General features: G+C 47.2%; 2 long non-coding RNA genes across 2 annotated transcripts; both read right to left on the minus strand.

The window, feature by feature from the left end:
- Positions 1-14,187: 14,187 nt before the first annotated feature.
- LOC135290970 (uncharacterized) lies at positions 14,188-15,692 on the minus strand. Its single transcript, XR_010353806.1, has 2 exons — positions 15,460-15,692; positions 14,188-15,107 (listed from the first exon to the last, which is right to left on the minus strand). It is a non-coding gene; the product is annotated as an uncharacterized LOC135290970 (long non-coding RNA).
- A 351-nt stretch (positions 15,693-16,043) lies between these two features.
- On the minus strand, positions 16,044-19,614 carry LOC135291100 (uncharacterized). Its single transcript, XR_010353967.1, has 3 exons — positions 18,793-19,614; positions 17,103-17,223; positions 16,044-16,513 (listed from the first exon to the last, which is right to left on the minus strand). It is a non-coding gene; the product is annotated as an uncharacterized LOC135291100 (long non-coding RNA).
- Positions 19,615-23,709: the final 4,095 nt, after the last annotated feature.

Consider the following 23,709-nt stretch of genomic DNA (forward strand, 5'->3'; position numbering starts at 1 on the left):
TGGCAGCAGCTGCACTTCCATCAGGGAAGAGGAAATGTCAGAGCCTCCCCAGGAGGGTCAGAAGGAAAAGCAGCCGAGGGGCCGGGCTGTGGTGAGCTGTTCACTTCTTTCAGGCATCCCAGTTGCTCTGGGGGAACTCCCTCATGTCACGTTATTGAACCACTTCTGCACTTCCCAAGACTGTGGCCCCCAAATCAAGCAGTATTTCTGTCTCCAGCTGCTTGCACCAATGACAGGGAACGTCCTCTGACAGAGCTGGGGCACAAAGTTACCTTCCACAGCTCATCTGACAGGGCCTTGTTCTTCCTGTGCTTCCTGTCTTTCTCCTTATCTTCCACTTGGAAATTTTACAGCATTTCTTTTTCTTTCCCCTTGATCAGTGCTAAAATGCATGTTTCTCTTCCGAGTTTCAGTTTGTTCAGTGATCCTGTCAAGCGTTTTCTCAGAAGCTTTTATCATGGAATTGAGTGTTAATTTCAAAAGTTTTGGTGATTTTCTGTGTGATTTACACAAATCTCCTGCTAGTTAAGACACCACTTGGGAAGGTACAAAGAGGAAAAAGGATGTTTCTGTGTGTCAGTTCAGCAGTGGAACATTCATGGATAGATGGAGTGATTAGCTGCTTTTTACATGTACTCCTAACCTGAAAGTGCAACAGGTAACTTGGGGAGAAATTAAAGTCAGATCTCTTCTCCTACCAGCCTGTATTCAAATGCAAAGTAAATAGAGCAGAGTGAAAATGTTAGTGCTCAGTTCCTGAAGTGCCTCATTAAGGTGTTCTGAGAGTAATGGAGATAAAATCTGGGCTGGCATTCCTAATTCCCAGACATTCATTGTCAGTTTCATTGACTCTGAAAACAGCAGAGGTGTGCCCACCATACCTTATCAATCCATTTGGGGATGTTGTAGGTTCAGGTTTTCTGAGGCTTTAGCTTTATAGATCTCTAGACAAGGCTTCCAGGACTCTAAATGGCTTTCAGAAATTAAACTTTTCTCCTTTTTTCCTCAATCTTTGCACCAGAAACCTTCAGTGAATGGATTCCACTCTAATACAACTCGAAGCTGAATCTCTCAGCGGCCCCGGCGCGGGCCGGACTTGGCGGGGACGAGCGCGGCGGAGCCGGGGCCGCGGGCACAGCGCGGGCGGGGCGGCTCCCGGCGCTGGCCGGGCTCCGCACGGCACGGCCAGCTGCAAACCCCCTCTGCCTCTGGCTGCCATCGTCCTCCTGCCTTTGCTTTGCAGCACGCCCCGAACCAGCAAGGCAAGGAAGATAAGGAAGCTGCTTCCCAGGCAGTCAGCCTCCTGCAGCTCTTGATGCCTGCGGTTATCCCTGCTCAGCTCCAAGACTTCTCGTTTCTCTTCCATGAACTCCATCAGATTCCCCTCAGGCCAATTCTTCAGCCTGCCGAGGTCCCTCTGAATGTCACAAGCATTTGGGCTATCCCCTGCTCCTGCCGGCTCTGTTTTGTTTGCAGGCTTGCTGAGGGTAAACTGCTCCTCCAGGCCGGCCGTGAATGAAGACATCAAAGAGTATCTGCCCCAGGAGCAGCCCCTGGGCGTCAGAGCACACGCGACTTGCCTCCAGCTCTGCTTTGTGCCACTGATGACAGTCCTCATCCGTTTTTCAGCCTTCCTGTCTGGGCATTTTGGCAGTTTGTGTTTAAGGATGCTGTAGGCTTTGAGTGTCTCAAAGGCTTGGGTAAAGCTGCGGTGGGCATCATCCATTGCTCCACCCATTTCCATCAATCTGCCTGTCCTAGCATGGGCATCAGGTAGGTTTCCATTACTCCCAATCAACTTCTCCATTTGTATGGAACAGTTTCCAGGATTAGTTACTCCTTCACCTTTCCAGGGGGTGGAGGCAAGGCTGACTGACCTGTACTTTCCTGTCCTTCTTACTCTCTTTGAGGACATTCAGTGTATTAGAGCAATTCTGGCTGTTTCGAGTTAGGCAATTCCAGCAAAAAGTAAGAAAAATGAAGCTCTTAATACAGTCTTAATACCCTAAATTCCTCTTTCTGCTACCATTCTATGCCACAAGAAAGAGCTTGCTTTCTTTCCAGTGTTAGGCAAAAAAAAAAAAAAAAAAAGAAAAAAAAGAAAAAAAGTCTCATTTACTAGAATGTAAATATGCCTATTTTTCAGGAGACACATAACTTAGATTTTCTTTCAGGATTAGACTGAGATGAAAGGATCTGAGAGCTTCCCGAATTTTTGGATATTTTGATATTTTTGTTGTCTCCAACTGTTTGGAAAACTGTTAGCACATGGTGAAGGTGTAGTGTTTTTGAAAATGCCATTCTGACGTTTTTCATGCTTGCATTGCATATTCACGTACCTGCAGGAACTTTAGCAAACTTGTAGCACAGATTCATTACTTTCAACATCAGGAAATGCCAGAATTTGTTTGATCTTTTGCTTTTTTATGTGGTGTTTCTGATTCCCACATTTTTATATGCATATGTATCTTTTTTTAGGATCATGGTCACAGACTCCGTTTTCCTTCAGATCCCAACATGGTCAGTGCCCAGAACAGCCAATGAACAACTAATCAATATTCTTTTTCATCTCTTTTGTTTAATAATAAACTCAGACACCATTGATCTTTTGGGAATCCAGGACAATACTTGTGTGCAAAGTTTGCAGGGAAGATTTAAGTATCAAGCCCTGTGAATTTTCTCTTCTCTCTTTTCCGTTCCCTTTTTCCTTCATCTCTTGCCTGACCTCAGGGCCCCTTCCCTCCTGTCAGGCCCTCTGTTTGTTGCACTCCAGTGAAGCTCTCAGCTGTGGGTTCCCCAGCGTGGCAGCTCCAGTCTTCAAGCAGCAGAACCCAGCTGAGGCTGGCAGCTCAGGCACCCCCTCGGCCAGCTGGGCTTTCAGCTGCCAGGGCAGCACGGAGGGAAAGGGGCCGAGAGAGAGCTGAGGACGCTGCCAGAGCAGCCCTTGGGCAGTGCAGGGGGAGGGTGGCTTGAGCTGCTGCTGAGCCCACTGCAGGTGCACAGGAGGCTGCTCCGCACGGCCGGGGTGTGCCGTCCATCCACACAGAAAGGCAGGGCCAGCAGGCTCTCATGGGGGGACAGTAGGCTCCATCCATACCAAAACTTCGTCAGGCCTGCTAAAACCTCCCTTTGTCCTTCTGTCTGAACGTTGGCAGTGGTTTAGCTTACAGAACGGAGGTTTCACGAGACAATTGATTATAAGTTGTAAACACATTTCCATGGGTTCTTGTTTTGCGTGGGGCTTTTTGGTTTGTTGTGGTGTTTTACTTTAGTTTGGGGGTTTTGCAAGTGTGTGAGGCTGAACTGTGTCCCAAAGTTCTTGTGCATTCATGAAGCTGTAGAGTGCCCTCCATGGGAATGTCCTCGGCTACGTACAAGCCCAGAGACCAGCACGTGGCACCTCAGGCCGAGCACAAAGGAGCACAGGACGATCTACAGAGTGCTCTGTAACAACAGGCGCTTTGAGCTGCTGTCCAGTGTGCAAGAACTACATCCCCTCTTCTCCAGATTCTCCTAAAAATGCACACCGTTCTTGTTTTGTATGATGCAGCTCTCTTAAACCCCTACTACAGTGTATCTGCACAGCATTCACACAGATGTTTGCTAAGACAATTCTGTTGCAGCTGAAAAGATCCAGGTACGCTGCGCCCTGAGCAATAGCAGTAGATAAATGGACATAGAGAGACTTGAGGAGCAGAAGCAGCATTAAATCCATGACAATATGTAGGTGTGGAAATAGAGAAATCCACCCATGGTTGTGCAGCCCACGCATCTCCACTGGGTTCTGTAGAATGGCAGCAAATAATGCACAGGTATCGAGACCATGACTGACCCAAGAAGAGCAGGGAACAAGTTGGAAATGAGTAGGGGAAAAGAGTTTTGTAGAAGGAAATCATGCTGTATAGGCATTTGTGTTCTTTCCACAGCATGTAGAACTTAGAGCATGAATATACATCAGATTTAAATATTCCTGTAAAGCCTTAGAAACATTCCTTTACATGTGGTTATTTACACAAACATACCTGTGAACAAATAAAAAAAATCCACAACTACATGTATCATTAAGCTGGATCCTCTGTAGATTCTCACATTAACGCTTGCAAAATTACATGATACTTCCAAACATCTAAAGACTTTTGTCCTCCGTTTGCTTCTTTAAAGCTCCCAAAATGTAATGAAATTCTCTTTAAAACTGCAGAGAATGCTGCATGGCTAAGCAAGCCATTATTTGCGTGCTCACAACCATCTCTTCCTTGTCTGTCAGAGTCACTGACACATTAATTGCTTATCCAAACTCCAAACAGTTAATGAGTCACTCTGAAGATGAAATAAATATTAATATGAGCCAATTTGAATGGAATTCATGTTCTCTGCCTCTTAAAGCTGAAGGTCTGTATTTATTCCATGTCAGAATTAAGTCTTGATACCTAATTCCCATTCCCTAATAAATGGGAAAACATGAAATATGCCGACTAGGGCACCATGTTTCAAAGGATGATTGCATTTTAGTCTTGTTGGACCAAATCGGTGATCAAAGAGAGAAAGGACTGGTCAATTAGAACCGAGAAAGCAGGTGAAAGAGCTGTCTAGGTGTGGTGCAGCTGGAGTTAAAAATGGAGTGTGTGGGTTTTGAAGTTGGGCAGGGATTCCAGAGCAGATGATTTTAACATAACATTACTAAATGCGTGATCTTCAAACAAACACCTTGGCAGCAAATATCATGACATAAGAAATGTGATATTCCTTGCATTGAGCAAAGGAAGGGGAGAAGGAAGGCATGGAGTTTTCAGGGGTATCCAAATAAATCCACTTTATTCTGGATCAATATGGAATTTTCATGAAGCCAAACCATGAAGTGGAGGGTTCTTCAGCCATTCAATTTTTTAGTAAAATTCAGTGAAAGATACTATTTTGGAGTGTAAAAACTTTCATGTTGAAAACAGGAGTGTGCTGAGAGATCCTGAAGCCTGGGCCAATGGCAATTCACTGTTGAAAATCCAAGTCGAAAACTTTTCAAATGAAATGACCCAGGATGAAGTAGAAAACAGAAGTCCTTACCTTGAATCTTTTATGTGCCTCTTCTAACTCATTCCTGAAAGTGGTAGGCAAAGAGGATCCCACAGAAATCAAAGGAGCATCAGGGTATATCCCCGAAAGGCAACTGTAGGTGTGAAACGACTTGGGAGTTAGAGAGACATCAGTGAGCCACTTGTGAGTCAAACTGTTAGTGAAGAGCCCTTCTCCAAAGAAATGGGAGCTTCTCTCTGTAGCCATGATATTTTATGAAAAATCCTTTGCTAGGATTTTTCTCCTCTTCTAGCTGAGAAGCCTCAGAAAAGAAATGTAAACAATTAACTATCTGATGTCTGTGGAATGTGGTCTGGACATTGTTTACCAACAGGTGCATCTGTGATTGGTGCATGTTGGTTGTTTCTAATTAATGGCCAGTCACAGGTGCAGCTGGCTCGTACTCTCTGAGAGTCGTGAGCTTTTGTTATTCATTCCATTGCTGTCCGTTCTAGCCTTCTGATGAATCCTTTTCTCTCTATTCTTTTCGTATAGTTTTAGTATATCATTTTAATGTAATATATATCATAACATAGTAAATCAACCTTCTGAAACATGGAGTCAAGATTCGCAGCTCCTCACACAAAGCAGCAACCATGTCTCTGGAGGAAGCTGAGCAGCAGGATATTACGGCTCATGTAGCTGGCAGGTATAAAGCAGATAAAGCAGGGAATTTGTGGAAATGAACCCTGGTATTCACTGGTCTCAGAAGGATGAAGAACCCATTTTATCAGACTCTGGGTCTTAGTAAGAAAGGAAGAGACCTCTATTTATTATATCAGGCCCAGCTGTTCATGGTCAGAGGTCGTATCAGCTGCTCAGCAGAAGGCACAGCTTTAACTCCAGCTCATCACACCTGGAGGCAGCCCTGGAAGTGCTCCTGCACCTCAGCTGGTGCCAGAGCACAGGGACACCCGCACACCCTCCTTAGACCCCTGTGTGCCATAAAACTAAAGGCATCTCCCCGAACCAACCAGCCAAAGCAGCACTGAGCACAGAACATGTCACTGCCAGTGACGCCTGCATGAAAGGATACAGAGAAAAGTACAATTCCAAAACATATTGGGGGCTGAGTATAATACAGGAAAAATTCAGATTTTGGTACTTATCTTCATAAATGAGCATATATACTAGCTTTTTTCCCTAAAGTGTGCTTAAACAGCCTGCACTTTCCATAGCAGTGTCCTAAAATGCTTCCCTTCACACATTCCCAGCTAGCAGAGCTCTCACTCAACCTGTTTTTTCTCTTAAGTGTAAGGAAGGACTTAGTTCAGATGAACTGTGCTGCTTCCTCTGAAAGATACAAAATTATGGAAACAATATCTGCAAAGTCATAGGTTCTTTGAGGCAGGCCCTGGTATGTAAAATAAGGACTGTGTACATGTAGCATCATGTCCACATCAGATAACACCCAAACTATTTTCTTAGGTTCATGTAAAATACTTTTTGTATCTCCCAGAAATGGCGCAGCCAAATGAGGTTGCGCTTAGAAACAAATGCGTTCCTCACGGTCCAAACGGCCAAACAAATGACAGCTGCCAGTGACACTTTTCCTACGGTCCCGTTTGCCCCAAGCGCGGATAAAAGCGGCGTCCCAGCTGCTGCGCTCATTCCGGCCCGCGGATCCCAGCCTGCCCCGGAGCGTCAGGAGCAGGGATGGAAGCTCAGCAGCTCGGGCTCGATGCCGTGTGCTGCGCTCAGCGCTCCTGAGAGCTGCTGCAGGGCCGGAGCAGGCCCGGCCCGCGGGGAGCGGCTCCTGCTGCGGCAGCCGGGCGGCCTCGGGGCTGCAGGGGCAGCGGCCGGGCAGGGCTCGGCTCAGCCCCGGGCAGCGCCGCCTTCTCAGCAAAGCTCCGTGCCGGCTGCGGAGAAGGGCGGGGGACCTGCTGGAGAGATCCTGCAATGCCCAAATTCAGAGCCCGCGGCAAAGGCCGCCCGGGGCACAGCGACCTTCCCGTTGTCCTGCGGCCTTTTTGGGAACGATGCCAAAGGGGCCCGGGTCTCTCCTGCCGCCTGCGGGCACCAGCACGTTGCAGGGACCTGTCCGTCAGAGCAGGGTTAATCCGGGCTGGAGACTGCTGCAAACAGGCATCACAACATCCCTTCCCAAATTCCTCTGTGCTCAGGGCTGTGCCAGACAGGAGGAGCCCAACACCTGGGAAAAACTCCTGCACATTCACAGCAGCCTCAGCAGCCGTGGTTGTGCACACATTGCAGAGCGGTGTGCTTGTGAATTCTCAGCCAGCCTGGTAAGCATTTCAAAGGTTTCTGCAACCAGTCAATAGATTGATCGATCAATCAATATTTTTCGAGGATTACAAAAATAAGAAATTAGAGTACGAAGTCAAAACAATTGCGTTACAACAACCTGCCTATATCCCAATTGAATTCTTGCATTATAATTTTTGGGAGACAAACCTCTCCCAATCTAGTACAAAAGTCTTTTCTCTATAGGGAAACACTTTACAAGTAATATTACCACATTTAATAATCCGTGGGTTTTTTGCAGGTTCCACTAAACACAGCCTAAAAATATATATAACAGAAAATAGTTGTAAGCTGAGTTATGAAGTTACAAAATGTAGCAACGGCCTGTTGTGTGTGTACGTAAACATTTGCTCTCCCATCTGACGGCTCATTCTGCAAGTTGCAATAAACAGCTGAATGCTCTCAGCAGCTCCAAATCCTTCCCCTTACCATCCTGAACGGATGGACAAAATTAGCAATAACCAACATGAACAGCTCTTCACTTCTATTAAAACTTAACTCTTGAAAGATCCGTTTTTATTTTGTGTCTTCCAGGGGAAGCAGACGTACCAAACACACGGGAGAACATAATTTTCCACGGTGCTGTTTGGTCTGGAAATTGGCGTGGTCAAGAGCTGCTTTCCTCAGGAACTGGTGGATAATCCCTCTAAGCCTCAAGAGCTGCATAATGAGTAAAGCCTGGACGGACCAACTTGCATTTCACGTGTTAGATGGCAATCCTTAAATACTCTGAGCGGTGTTTAATAAAGCAGTTAGAGGATACTGGAAAAACATCCTCTCCTGACTTGATCTGTGATTTGCAGGTAAGGAAAAATGTCCGTTTTCTAAAGAGAAAAAGAGTGTTTACATTGAGGAATTCCCTAGACCTGCCTGAGAAGGTTGCACTTCAGAGAAGACAAGGAAGCAATCTAGGGATCAAAAGGAAACTTAGTGTAGAGTTGAGAATAAAAACACAGAAACGCATACTGCAAACATTAACCCTTTTGATACACTGAATGGCTACGACTCTGTAACTTTTATTCCAAGTTGTACAAATTTTCATGTATTTTTTTTCACATTTATTTTTAAATAAGGCTGTACAAATAAAGTAGGGAAAAGCACGAAGTACAGTTAATATTGTCCACAGAGTGCTGTTAAATACAGGCAGAATCAAATAGTGTCAAACTATGTCAAGCAATCTCTGAAGTCTGCTAATAAGTTGCTGACCAAAAGGAATGGTAGGAAAACCAGAACAAATGTAAGAAAGACAAGTCTGGCTATCACATCTTTAATAAAAATCCATGCATAAGTGCCTTCTATTATGATAAAAACATTTGTCCTGTTCAGGTCCGTGAAAGGATTCTCACTGATTGCAGTGGGTTGGAAATTGCATGCTTTGTGAAAAGATGACAGAGAGAACATTAAAGTGATCTGGATATCCTTTGTAATCAGTCTCTGTTTCCTCCAGTAAAAATGAGATACATGCTTATAAATCACAATCATTCCTCTGCTCTCTGGAAGTCTTATTTTGGTATTTCACACCACTCTTCAGATTGAATTTGCTGTTCTCCTTTCTATTCTTCTAGCAGTCACGTGAGTAGGGACAAAAGTGCTGACAGTTCACCGGAAAGAGTCAGAAAGTGCATTCCACTTGTGTGGTTGTTTTGTTTTTATTGCTACATCACATCCATGTGTGACCCTCTCCTTAAGTGAGTGTCACTATAACCATTCATACCTGCCAAATATCACAGTGATTCAGGAAAGGGATTAATTTGTTTCAGAAGTCAGACTCCCAAAGTCAGTGCTCTTCATGAAGCTGTGTTCCCACCAATGGAGACCTCCTCAACAAAGCCTCTTGGGTTTATCCTGGGAGTCAAGAGCAGAAGTGCCAGCTGAGCAGATCTGCAGCTGCCAACATCTCCTGCAGCCCCTCATGCCTCTGAGCTGAGCTGAATTTTCATATATCTATCTATATCTTTATATATCTTTGTCATCTATCTATCTATCTATCTATCTATCTATCTATCTATCTATCTATCTATCTATTTCGATATATCTATATTTATATCTATCTATCTATATCTATATCTATCTATCTATCTATCTATCTATCTATCTATCTATCTATCTATCTATATCTATATCTATATCTAATCAATATTTATCTGTTTAAAGAAGATGAGTGTACCTTGAGCCTCAGCAGCTCATCTCCTGTACGTTAGACCCCTGCCCTGAACCCCATGTCTGTAGAGGTGTGCATGGGTGTGTGTGTGTGTGGGAGACCTTTTTCCTTCTGGAGCAGCAAATGAGGCACAACATATTCCACAGGGTAGATTAAATTGAACAAGATGCCCACTTGAAGGCACCTGAACCGAGGATGAGATCTCCACCAGCTCTACAGGCAGTTTGGACACCCGGCTCCTATGGAGGAACAGGCACATGGAAACTAAAGTACAGCCCAAAATTATTAAATACCAACAATAATACACCTCCTTTTTAGTGGAGGAAATAAGGACCACAAAGAACATGCAGTCCCACTACAGAAACTTTATGGAGCTGCCTAAGAGTGTTAGAGAGCAATTTTAAGGGGAGATGCCATTTTTTATTTGTCTGTCCAAAAGGACATGTGTGCTCTGCAGGTCTTGGGTGGTATCTGTAGGCTCTTTATGGACATGTTGCATTTAAAACAGTATTAGATGGCTGTGCTGAGACCACAAGAGTAAATTCTAGATACCTGGTTATCAGAGGCTTGGCAAGCCTTCATGTGCAAATCTTGGGGCTACCCAGAAGAGCAAAGACAAAAACTTAGGCAAAAGTGATTCTTGTTTTAGATGGCTTGAAAGAATGAAATGTGAAGAATGTTAAAGCGTTTTTAGTATTACTTTTCCTAGATGGAAACCATAAAATCAGTGATCTAAAATGCCTCTTCCGATCCATGGCTGCACTATCCTATTACCAAGAGCACAAATATTAGCTGAAAGAATAAGTCGTGCTGCACGTGGATAATCAAGAGATTTTAGAATGTGGTCTGAACAATAACAAATCTTTGATATGGAACAGCATTGCTGCTGCTGCCTCAGCAACCCCCAGATGAATGAGGAGAATAATTAACTATGCAATGATTAACTATGACTTTTGCTGCCTTTCTAAACAGGATATGATGATACTGGCCACTTGTGTTTACAATTCTGCAATAGCGTTGCTTAATTGTCATTTTATGATTTCTTACCGAATCTGTTATCCAGCTTTTTTCTACTGGCACATTTTCTCCTTTATAGCCATGGCAATTTCAGAGATTTGGTTTGCTCTCAGCAAATTTGCTGCCAGACTGCAAATCAGACCTATGTTTACTTGCAGTGCTGACCGGATCCTGGGAATACCTCGCCATGGCAGTCTGTGTCATTTACAACACTTCCTGATACTTCAGTGACAAAATCAAGTGATACCGGTTCCATACTGCAAGCTGGAGCAATGTGTTTATCTTTGAAGTCTGTGGGCTGAGACTAAAAGAGACTAAAATAATCAGCATTAATTATTCAGCAACATACAAGAAGTGATGAGTTTTCAATCAGTATAAATCAAATTCCTATAAAATACATTTTAAGTATAACTAAGATGGGCAAGATAAGCTCTTCTTATTGTTATCAAATGCTTCTTTGAATCCTCAAGGGTCAGTGTCTCTTATCTCCATCATTGATGAGATCTTCACGTTAACTGCTGTACAACATCATACAGATAGTTTGTTCAACCCTACTGGCAACAATGTCTGGTGTTTACCACAGATGATGTGTCCCTTTTGTTCTTCTTTGGTGACAATTAAAATTATTGCTTGTAGACTCCTACATCAAACATCAGGGTTGTCAATATTTTAACAGATTAATTTTTCAAAGAACAGCAGTGTTTCTCTTCCTGATTTTACTAAATAAGAAGAGAACATGAGGCTAGCAAAAAATAATTAGATGAGAACTTGTTTATTCAGTTGATACTTCTTACCAAGTACATATATACATGATTTTTAGGTAACGGTGTATTTAACCAAGTGATGTAAAATAACTCCAAATGGATGTAAAATAACTCTCAGGTCATAGCTTTAAAAGATTTGCTCTCTTCCCTTCCTTTAATCTTTCTGTTCCTGAAAGCCATGGGTAGTTGTAAATGATAAAGAAGTTCCAAGGTAGCAATTAGTCCAGTGGATTACTCTATTTAAATTAAAAATCAAAACTATACCTATGCCCTGTTTGCTATGGAAAAGAAAAAGAAAAGAAAAAAAGAAAGAAGAAAAAAAGAAAAAAAAAAGAAAAAAAAGAAAATAGAATTCTAGTATTTTAGTCCTGGGCATTATTCAGATTTAATGGAAATATTGCACAGAATGAAATCAAATTTGGATTTGATTTTAAACCAGCCCTGCAACTCTCATCCTTACTAGTTTTTGGAAAGTGTCTTTATAATATGGGTACCTCAGAAAAAAAATTCAAATAAATTTCTATGGAACTGTGCTGCTGTGAAAAAAGTACACTTTCTTAAGTTTACCCTTTCTTCACACAGATGTTACAAACATAGAAAATTACAAACATATATGTGTGTATAAATATATATATGTGTGTGTGTGTGTGTGTGTGTGTATCAGCTGAAGGAGAGAATGCACGGTTCTAAATTTGGAGCACCACCTTTGGAAACACAGATGGTACTTAATGCAGTCTAAAAAATTAAACATCCAGTATTAGCAGTGGGCCAACAAGTTTTGATCTGGTATAATTGCTATCATTTGTAATCAGGTTTGCTTCCTGCAGTGGGTTGTGTAGGAATTAGTAAAGCTAAGAAGATTTTTAGAAAGCTGGGAAAGCAGGCCTTAGAAACAGAAAGAGCCAAGACACTTAGCGCTATCTGCAGCTGCAAAGTCTGAAAGTAGCAAATGTTACAATAGTAGAGCAAGTGAGGATATTAAACAAGAGCTTGAGTCTTAGGCTTGGCTAAGATAGACTTTTAGATGGCAGGAAAATATGCTTAGCAAAATACTAGAAAGTTTTAAGCTTACTAATGGAACATTGTGTATTGTTAATAAAAAGAAGACACGCAAGCACTGTGTGAAGCAGGTGTACGTGTACTTTTAGTAATCGGTTAAAACAACTGTCTGTAAGCTTTAGCAACATGCTATTGGCTAAAAAGTTTTTAAGATGCTCTGTAAGAAAGAAATCTCTGGCTGCTGCTGGCTGTACGTGAGCTTTGCCCTCTGCCTATTGTCTCAACCATGTAATGAGGCTGATCCCGCCAATAATGCTCAAGTCTTGTACCCGAGCAGCCCCGGCCCGTTCATGAAAAGGAAAAACACCGACACAGCTTGAGGCTTAGGAAGGCAAAGAGAGCCTGCAGGGCAGGTGGCTGTGCTGTGACTGCAGCAGCAGGAGGGGTCACCTCGGGGCTCAGGAGGGGCTCCGCTGTCCATCCGCGATGTGCCCGCTCCTCCTGCGTCCTGCGAGTCCTTCCCTGGCAGTGACAGCGGGAGCTGCTCCCTGCCGCCGGCCGGCTCCTCTGCCTGGAGTCCCTCCGAGCTGTGCAGTACAAGCTCCCTCTTGCCTGGAGCCAAATGCGTGCCTGCGCCTTGGGCTGGCTTTGCCAGCTCTCTTTTTCCAAGCGTGTGACTCCCAGGCTTCTGCCCCAGCCCAGGGATGTTTGTTATTTCCATCCCCAGCTAGTTTGACACGGTGAACCACTGTGGTTTTACCTAAGAGGTGAATCAGTAAGGTTGTGGTGCTTTCTTGTACACAATGTCCTGTTAGGACCAAAAAGAAGCTGCTCCTGCAGTTTGGCTTGTGGCTGTTCCTGCACCATTTGCTCCACACGGCACGACCAAACAAAGTCTATCCTTTGCTTTACTAAGTTTAGGCTACAGCTTAGTGCAAATACATGATAAAAGAGAAGAAATGCCATAAATCCCCTTACATTTTTCCCCTCCCTAGCCAGGGTGCTGCCTGAGGGGGTTCTGGAGATGGACCACAACTCTCAGACAAATACCCTCAGACGGATGTTTCACAGACAAGACAGGTCTCTTACCCACAGCTGGACACACCTGTGAGGAATTGGGTGCCACGGCCTGTCACACACTCGTCAAAGCTTCAGGGTCAGTGAAGAAATAGGGACAAACATTGATGTGGTCGCTCATCACGGAAATGAGAAGTGCCCCAAAGCCAATGTCAGTTGAAAAGGGAAATTCATTACAGACTGCTGCAACTGCACTGCTTAGACAGAGCGACCACTGCCTGATACAAGATGGCTGCAGAATGGCACCACTCTGCTGCCCCTATCTCTAAACAGAGAAATATCCATTTCAGTTCCCACAATCGAGTATGTCACGGGTTACTGAGCGCTGCCTACAGCTCTCTGTGTGTGTATGTCTGTAAAGAACCAAACATGGACTGAATTATCTGCATATCCACAGAGCAGGAGCTCTGCTCCCAGTGGAGTCCCGGAGTTTTCTCAGCAGGCCTTGGCAGCCAGTGCTGAGCCAACGTGTGGCTCTGCTGCCATCCCAAATCTGCGCTTCCCGTGCCCAGCCTGAGTGCAGGTGGGGCATGTGCTGGCCATGGCCGGAGATTTCCATGGCCCAAATCCTGCAGCATTTCCATCTGCTCATGGCTTGGGGTAGCACAAATCACAAAACCCCCATCGCAGCTGACAAATGGAATTTCTTGCAGATTGCTACAGCTGCACTGCTGATGGACAAATACATGAAAATAAGTTTCAGTGGAAAAATGTCATTTCTTACAAATTGCTACACCCGTGCTGAAAACACAGAAGTATACAAATCTAAATTTAGGTAAAAACCAGGAATTTATGAGATTATTACAACCAGTCTGTGTAAAAATATACAATACCAGCTTCAGATAAGAAACACTTATTTATTGCCACTCTCTGCAACAACTCACTATACACAAAGATTAATTAGGTGTTTAAGGACTTAACTTAATTTATTACATATTACTACAAGCAATACAGACAGCCCATACAGAAATACAAAAATGTGCATTTGCTCTCTAAACAGCCCTACACTAAGAATACAATAGATAGAATTATACAACTACATCACTTCATACATGTTGAAATGCAATTAAATACACAGATATATAACATCTATATAAATACATATAAAAGTATAAAAATCTACAGATGTAAATATAAACATTACATATTACATACAATATATATATATATCAGTAGATATATAAAACAAACTTATCTATAAGTATAAAAATATCATCAATCCAAACATACACCCAACTGTATCAATACAAACATACGGCTATACATCTAGACACATATGTAAATATCATTAAATAGAAAGAAATAGATCAATATACATTAAAAATATAAAAATAGACATATCGACCAATACAAATTCCAATACAACATTTAAAGATACATATACCTATAACTGCATAAACACAAATAGATACCTACACAGCTGTAAACCTAGGAAATTAAACAGATACAACAACATACATGTATACTGAGACACATACATGTACACATAGATGTAATTATAAACATATATGTAAATATATGCATACATATACATGTAATACATCCATAAAAACATAAATATAATAACATACATATAGGAATATTCCCATACAAATAGAAGCCTACATATGTACATATCCCTCTCTATGTGCAAGCCCAGACTCTTTAAATGGAACTCGAAGCAGAGGAATCTCAGCTGCCCCATCTTTGAAGCCGCTCCCTCGGTCTCCTCCTCCAGGCAGAGCAGCTCTCCTGGACAGGGACAGCAGATGGGACATCTGGGAAGCAAAGGGAACACTCAGTCAGTAGGGGCACGTTTCCCTTGGCAGCAGCTGCACTTCCATCAGGGAAGAGGAAATGTCAGAGCCTCCCCAGGAGGGTCAGAAAGAGAAAGCAGCCGAGCGGGCCGGGCTGTGGTGAGCGCAGCCGCGGCGGGACCGTCCCGCAGCCCCGGCAGCCCGGCAGAGCCGGCACAGCTCCCGGGCCCTGCCGGCACAGCTGCCTTGCCCAAGGACAGCCCCTGTGCCAGCCGGGGCAGCTGCGCTGAGCAGCCCCAGCACGGGCAGGGCCCACGGCCACAGCCCACGCCAGCCTCAGCCCCACCCTGCCTCCCCGGCCCTGGGGCCTCACCCGGGCTCTCTCCAGGCTGGCAGCAGCAGGGCCTCGCTCCCTGCTCCTGCTGCTGGCCCTCGGCTTCTCCCTGCTGGCTCCCGGCAGTCTCCGGCGGTCCTCGTGGTCTTCATTGCAGCTGTGGCAAAAGTGGAGGCTCTGGAATTGGTTCCAAGGCCTGGCAGAGCTGCAGTCCCGGAGCCCTCTGTGCTCCCTGCTGGCCCCTCCATCCCCTCAGCCCCGCCATGCTCTCGCCAAACCCCCAGCCCCCTTCAGCTTCTCCAGCCCCTCACAGTCCTCTCACCTCCCTCAGTCCCTTCTGACCCATCCCGTCCCCTTAGACCCGCCACCCCCTCAGCCTGTGCCACTTGCCTGTCACCTCAGTGCCACCATGGCCCTGGGCTGCCCCACAGCCCTCAGCCCCAGCAGCAGCTCAGGGTCACCGTCCCTTCAGCACCACCGCCCCCTCAGCCCCCTCAGCCCCCTCAGTCTCACCGTCCTTCAGCAGCTCCTCAGGGGACAGTGCCTGGGGCCACCGGCAGCTCCCAGCGCTCCAGGGACATCCGGGGCAGGAACTGCTGCTGCGCCCGGCCCGGCCGCCAGCTCGGACCCAGCCCAGGGAGAGGGGACACAGGGGGCACAGGGGGAAAAGCCAGAGGTGAGCGAGGAAGCAGACCAGGGTAAGAGCTTAAAAAGAGGCTCACACACATATCAATCTATGTAGCTAAAACCCCATATAAAATAGAAATATGCATTTAGAAATATATATATGTACATGTAATTATACACACGTATAAATGAAAACGTGCACACCTACAAAAACACATCTAAAGCTATAACGATAAACATCTAAAATGAAAAAGAAATTAACTGTGCAGATCTCTATCTGTGTAGATACATAAATATAATTACATAAATCTATAAATACAACTACCTAGATAAACAAAGATAACTATATACATCTATAAATATAACTAGAGACAGAGGAAGTCAACTTGCCCGATGTTCCAGGCTCTCCCTCTGTCTCTTCCTGCTACACAGGCCAGCCCTCCTGGAGAGGTCGATCACATGGGATCTGGGAAGCAAAGGGAACACTGAGTCAATATTGGCCCTTGTGCACGTGTTCCTTGAGCACCAATTGTCCTTCTAGCAGGCACTGTCAAAGATGGCCTGAAAGGCAAACTCTCACTTGGCAATTTGAAGCCTGCTCTTTAAAGAAAAGGGATTCTTCCAAGGGTTTCAAAACTGAACTGTGTAAAGTATTTAAGTATCCTGATAAAGCCTCAGCAAAGTCTTGAGCTTGAAACACAGACAGTCTCAGTGACAGAGAGACCTCAGTCCCCACTGAAATGGCTGAAGCTGAAGGCTGCTGGGAGCTGAGTCATGAACCAAACTGGGACACCCAGCTTGGTGACACAACTCCACAAGGTCAGCTTTATTCCCTGCTCCCTTGCCACAGCAGAGGACTCAGTGTCAGAGCCTCTGGAGAAGCGTGGAGGGCAGGGCTCGGGGAGGTTGTGCCCGTGCAGGATTTGAGCTAAAGGCACCAGGAAGCACCAGCCCTGCAGACAGGAGCTCAACTCTGCTCATCTCCCTTGCTGCCAGAGGCAGGCTCGGAGCAGCCATCTCACACCTCTCTAAACCAAGGGGGGCTCTGTCCTTACCAGGCTCCTCGGGCTCTGGGGAACTGTTCCTGCAGCTCTCCGTGTCAGATGAAATTTCCTCTGCTGCAGCTCTGTCTACAGGCTCCCCTCCTGAAGACTCAGGGGCAACACTAACATCATCCTGAGCACAAACACAGAAAGAAAGGAACCCAAAGATCACTCACTATTTGGCTGCAATCACATCAGGGATACAAGAACTCTCATTCTCCACTCCCAAAGGACATGGAGCACGGGGGGGACACTGCCTACATGGTTCACATGACAAGCCTTTTAAACTCGGGATTTGGGTGACCAAGGTGAAACTGAAGCTCTTACAAAATGATCTTTGAGACAAAACATGAACACGGAAAACCAGAAGGCACCAAGTGAGGGGATGTGGGGGAGGTGCCCTCACGCTCTGACCCTGGCTTATCTCAGGAGCTGTGAGAAATCAGCCAGCAGAAAGCCAGGGGCTCTCCTGGCTGCCAGCACGGCTGTCAGCAAGGGCAGAGCTCGCTCCCAGCCCTGCCCTGTGCTGCAAACCCACACGCAAGGCACACATTTCTGCTGGGACTCTCACACCCCCACACACTGCTCAGACAACCCATCACACCGTGGTGCTTTTCGGAGCCCTCTGCTGCTGCCCCATGTGTAGGATCCAGGCAAGCATTTATGCACCTAGGCTCCTTCCAGGATCACATTTGTGACCAGTGGCAAAAATCTGTAAATCAGGATGGAAGGAAAAAAAACCAGCCCAAAAGAAAGGAAAAGCCAGACAATCAAATACTGTGTCTATTCCACTGAGGAAGTCAATGTCCACAATGCAGCACCTGCAAATGCCCTTTGGGTAGACAGATATTCTCACTAGGACCAGTTCCAGAACATTCATCTCTTCTGCAATAGCCCGTCCATCACAATCCTAAAGATTCTCAAGATGGTTCCAAACCTGCAATGTTTCCTTTTGTTATGGAATAAAATGCTTCTGAAAGCTGCTATGTGTGAGTTTACAGAAGACAAAAGATGTCCCACTTGAGAATATGATAGTGGGAAATCCAAAAAATCCCACTCCCCTCCTTGAGTCTGCCCTGCCTTGATCATAAATGTACTGCAGGCACTGGGTCAGCACATGAACAGACAGAGAGACATTCTTTGGCCAACACGTAGAATAATCTGCACAAGGACAGAGAGCTGCAGCTCCAGCCCAGCCCCACACACGGCTCTGGGAGCGCCCACACGCCCGGCAGGGCTCACACAGCAGCAGCAGCAGCTGCAGCCCAGCCCTGCTTTGCCTTGGCCTTCCCACCCAAAAGAGGCACAGCCCACATCTGCTGCTGGAACAGGCACCTCTGGCATGCCCCTCCCTGCACGGGACACTTGGCCTTCAGTGGCAATTCTCTAAACACTCTTCGCTTCCTTCCCAGCAAACAAAAATCCTGCAAACCATCACCGCAAATGCCCCGGTAGGAAGGATTCTTCCCAGGAAAAGGAGCACTCAAACTTGGCCAACACAGGCTCACAACGCTCATCCTCACTAAGGGGGGGGAGACTGTTTCATTTCCTCTTCTTTTACAAATCTTTCTTTACCAAGAACTATTAAATAACTAAGTAATAACAAAGTAAGTTCAATTAAAGAAGCCTTTGCTTCTCAGCTATGTAACAATGATCAAAAGCTCACAGTCCAGCCCCTTTGCTACCCATCCAATGGAGTTACCTGAGCAGAGGGAGACCTTTCGGGCAGGGATCTCCTGATCTCCCGGATCATTTTCTCTATGGCAAGGCCGAGATCTGCTGGTGGCCATCCCTCTGCCCCAGGTGCGTTGTGTCCTGAGCTGGAGGCCGTCGATGCTGCACAAGCAGCACTGCCAGCTGGAGCGCTGGGTGCAGAAGTGCCCGGGGTGGCTGCAAGAATCCAAACACGTTGGTCAGGCTCCACAATGTGGCTCTGGGACACAGATCTCTACTGCTGCCTTGGATTAACCATCACAGGAAGCATGCAGGAAAAGCAGGCAGAGAATTTTTTGGCAGCCTTCGAGGTGCCGCTTCCTAATAGGCTTGACAATTTCTGACCGAGAATGACAGAGCCTCGTGGAAAAATACTTAAGCGGTCACTTTTCCTGACCTTTTGGAAAAGCAAGGTTTCCTACCTCGTGGGTCGAAGGCCGAGGGCTGCTGCTCCCTGTGCAGCTGCTGGAAGCTGCAGGGCTGGAGCCGGAGCACCTCCCGGTCGAGAGGAGGCAGCTGCCCCCCGTACAGCTCCTGCAAGCGGCTGGGGGGTCCCTCCCGCCCGAGCGGCAGCAGCGGCTCCCCGTGGAGCCCGAACAGTTCGCAGGGCGGGATCCCCAGCACCTCCCGCTGGGCGGGCGGCGGCCGCTCCCCGTACAGCTCCTGGAAGCGGCTCGGCCCCTCCCGCCGGGCCGGCACCGGCCGGTCGCGGTGCAGCAGGTGGAAGCTGCAGGGCGGGCGCCGGGCGAGCAGCGGCCGCTCCCCGGGGCGCTGCTGGAGGCGGCCGGGCCGGGGGCTGCGCAGCTCCCGCCCGTCCGGCAGCGTCCGCTCCCGCTGCAGCAGCAGGAAGCCGCTGGGCGGGCGCCCGGGCGGCAGCGGCGGCCGCTCCCGGGGCAGCGGCTGGAAGCGGCCGCGCCCGTGCCGCCCGTCCGGCAGCGGCCGCGCCCCGGGGAGCTGCCGGGAGCCGCAGGGCGGGCGCCTGCGGCCCTCCCGGCCCGCCGCCGGCCGCCGCCTGTCGGCCGCGCTCCGGCGCCGGAGGCGGAGCAGAAGGTCGGGGCGGTCGCGGCGGAAGCAGGGGCTGCTGAAGTGCAGCCAGCCCCCGGCATCGCCCGGCGCAGCCGCGCCGAGCCAGCCCGGCACCCTGCGGAAGCCGTAGCGGTAGAGCTGCCGGACAAAGCTGCTGAACTGCGTGGCCCTGAAGGGGCGCGGCACCGGCCCCGCCCCAGCGCCACCGCCCCCGGGGGCGGGGCCTGGGCCGAGCAGCTCCCGCTCGAAGAGCGAGCGGTCGACGAGCAGTCCCTGGGCGCGGCTGTCCCAGCGCACGGAGCGGACGCGGGGGCTGTTCACCAGGCGCCACAGCTTGGCGGGGAAGGCGCTGGCGCTGAGCCCGGCGGGCAGCGGCAGCTCCGCCATGGCTCCGATCGCCGCCTGTGGCCGCAACGCCCGCGGCGCAACGGCCGCGGCTGCGCCGGCGGCGCGCGGCCGGAGGGGGGCGCTGCGCTCGCGCCCAGCGCGGCCCCGGCGCGGGCCGGACTTGGCGGGGACGAGCGCGGCAGAGCCGGGGCCGCGGGCACAGCGCGGGCGGGGCGGCTCCCGGCGCTGGCCGGGCTCCGCACGGCACGGCACGGAAGGGCAGCGCCCGGCACGGCATTTCAGGGCAATGGAAGCCCGTGGCGAAGGCACTGGGAGCAGTTGCGAGCTCTGTCCCCACTGTGCATCCCGTGCCTGGTTCACCATCGGTGACAGAGAGAAAGGACATTGCTCTGGCTTGGCTGGGGAAAGGATGAAAAGGGGGCATTAGAAAACATTCATTTGGTCTCCTTTTCAGCAGACTGGCTCTTTTTATCTCACCATGTCTGCCTGTCTTTGGCAGAGTTGGCACATTTCTCGTGATTTAGAGTCAGCTACAGCAGCAGGAAGGGGCAGCAGGTTTGTCAGATTGATTTCAAAGCTAAAGTGCTGCCCCATGGATGGATGCTGCTGTATTCAAGGGATTTCTGGCCTGGAGTTGTAGTGAACTCATGCTGGTGTTTTCCCAAACAGTGTTGCCTTTTTCTTTCCTCAGGAATCGCCTCTTCTTCCCCCCATCTGGGGAGAGTTCCAATGCAAATGCCTCCTGCAGCCAGCTCTTGTCACTGTAGACTGACAAAGGAGATTTCACAATGGAGAGAGACTCCCTAGAGCTGCTGTGGAGAGCTGAAGGGGGAAGCTTTGTCCCTCAGCCTTGAAGTCTTGTTGGAGAACTGCTTGTGCTCTGGGGGACGCACAGCTTTTCCAAGCCCTGCAGGTTCATTCCTGAGCTTCCTGACACGCCACAGACTTTGGGGCTGTCATGTTGGAGCACAAATTTCAGTCTGGGAACTTTTGTGACACAGGGAACAGGATTAGCCCTGCAAGGCCAGGCTAGGGCCAAGAGCAGAAGGCCAGCAGTCTGCATTTGCCCCCAGGGAGCCCTCCAGAGCAAGAAGCCACTCCTGGCCAGGGGCTGAGGTGCCCGAAGCTGCCTCCCCGCTGTGCAGCTCTGCAGAGCCCACGCAGCGCCGGGTCCTGGGCAGCTGGGACAGCCCGGCTGCCCTGGAGCACAAGGAGTGTCCCAGAGAGAAGCTGCTGCCCTTTGCTTTGCAACTGTTTCACAGAGTCCTGTCATGAATCCACAGAGTCTGACATGTTTTTCTTTCTTCTCAAAAATGTTACCCAGCTTTTTGAGAAAATTGAGTGATGTAGCTTCTGCTGGTGGTGGTGCTTTTGTCTGCAGGTGAGGGCAGGTGATTTGAACCAAGGACGGAGTCCACTGTTGACATCCTAGCTTTGCCAAGTCAAGAAAATCATTCACAATTGAGCTACTGGTGCTGAGCAGTAGGATTTTTTCCTAGTTTTTGGAAAACTACAACCTTAAGAAACCCAACAGATTTTCCTCCATGAGGATACCAGCAGTAGCATGATACCAGTTTTTTCACCTCTTTTCTGTGTCTTTGGTGCTTTTGAGAGTTCCTCAGTGCCCAGCAGGAATGAAAGGACATGTGATAATGTGGTTTAAGAGCTCTGTGTTGTTCCTTGCCACATGAGTGTTCATGACAAGCTGGACAGCCCACTTGTGGCTCTGTCGAGTTAAATTCATCCCAGTTCTGTGCAAACAGCAGCCCTGAAGTGCTGAGGAGAGCAAGGACAGTGGGTGGGTGTGCATGCACACAGCTGGGGCTGACTGCTGTGTGGGCAGAAGGTTTTGGACTGCTGTACATCTTCACTCTCCAGGCTGGAGGAATATATCAAAACTGTATGAAATAAAAATATTTATCAAAACATATCAAAATGTATCACACAACACATATGAATTTATGATAAATGTAATTCATCATCTATATACTACATATTATATATTTTAATATAGATACTATAATAAACAGAAGATATAAAATATAGACTTGGTCTTTTTCTAAGCCATTGCCTGTGGGTCATACAGACCATCTCCTGGTGTTACTGCATTTGTGTCTTCTGGTACTACTCATTATAGCATCCGTGTCCTTGGGAGTTCCTTCAGGGAACTTCACACAAGGGGTTTCCATTGTTTCAGTGCCTTCAGAACTTGTTCCTTCCCAGTTCTCCAGCCTCCTTCTGGATTTTGGAGCATCTCAGCACTTGTGTCCGTGGCCCTTCCTTCATCCCCAGCCTGCAGCAATCCCAGTCACTGCTGCCTCCCCCTTGCTGCAGCTCATTTGCCCAAGTGCTGCCAAAGGCAGCGGAGCTGGCTCAGGATCCCTGTTGGCTTCTGGGCTCTGGGATGAGCTTCAGGGGGACACTTGGAGCTCTTCCTAAAGAGCTGCCCGTGGGATGGGGGGTGGATTTGTCCTCTCCAGGTGGCTCCTGCTTGGAGTTCTTCTCTCAGTGGAGTCCCGGAGTTTTCTCAGCAGGCCTTGGCAGCCAGTGCTGAGCCAACGTGTGGCTCTGCTGCCATCCCAAACCTGCGCTGCCCGTGCCCAGCCTGAGTGCAGGTGGGGCATGTGCTGGCCATGGCCCAATCCTGCAGCATTTCCATCTGCTCATGGCTTTGGGCAGCACAAATCTACACTTCTTTCAATAGAAACACTGCATTTCTTGCAAATAGTTACACCTGCACTAGTAATGTACAAATATGCAAAAAACCTTAAGTTTAAAAATGAAATTTGTTTTAAATTGCTACACTTGTGCTGCCAATGTATAAACATGCAAATATCAATTTAAGTTTAAAATGTAATTTTTTTGCGAGAATTGTGCTTTGTAAATATATACAAATACCAACTTCAGTTAAAAAAAATATTTTATTGCAACTCTGTACAACTCACTGTACACAAATATGAATTGAAGTATAACAATTAAATTTTTTACCTATTACTACAATTGTACAACCCATATACAAATACAGAAACATCAATATCCCTCTCTAAAGAATTTCAGATCCAGAACTAAATAAATACAATTTTAGAACTATGCAACTCCATATATATTTAAGTAGAAGTAATTACATATATATCCATAAGAATATATAGATGTAGATATGTATTACATATTTCATTACATATATGACATATATAATATACACATATCAAACCTATCTATAAATATACAAATATCAGTGGACCAATAAAAAAATCCATACAACCCCAGCAATAAAACTACACAGCTACACAACTGTACAAGTATGTAAATATAACTACAGATGTAAACAGATCAACTTACATGCATCAATATAACAATACACATAGACAGATGTCTATACAAATATCAGTCAATGTATGTAAATATCCCTACACTTGTAACTATCCAAGTCTAATTGTACCCATCCATAAACAGAACTAGATCAGGAGGGATTGCAGCACCCCATGTTCCCAGGCTCTCCCTCGGTCTCTTCCTCCCGTGCAGAGCAGCTCTC

The sequence above is a fragment of the Passer domesticus genome, chromosome Z (genome assembly GCF_036417665.1).
Source record: "Passer domesticus isolate bPasDom1 chromosome Z, bPasDom1.hap1, whole genome shotgun sequence".
Classification (NCBI taxonomy): domain Eukaryota; kingdom Metazoa; phylum Chordata; class Aves; order Passeriformes; family Passeridae; genus Passer; species Passer domesticus.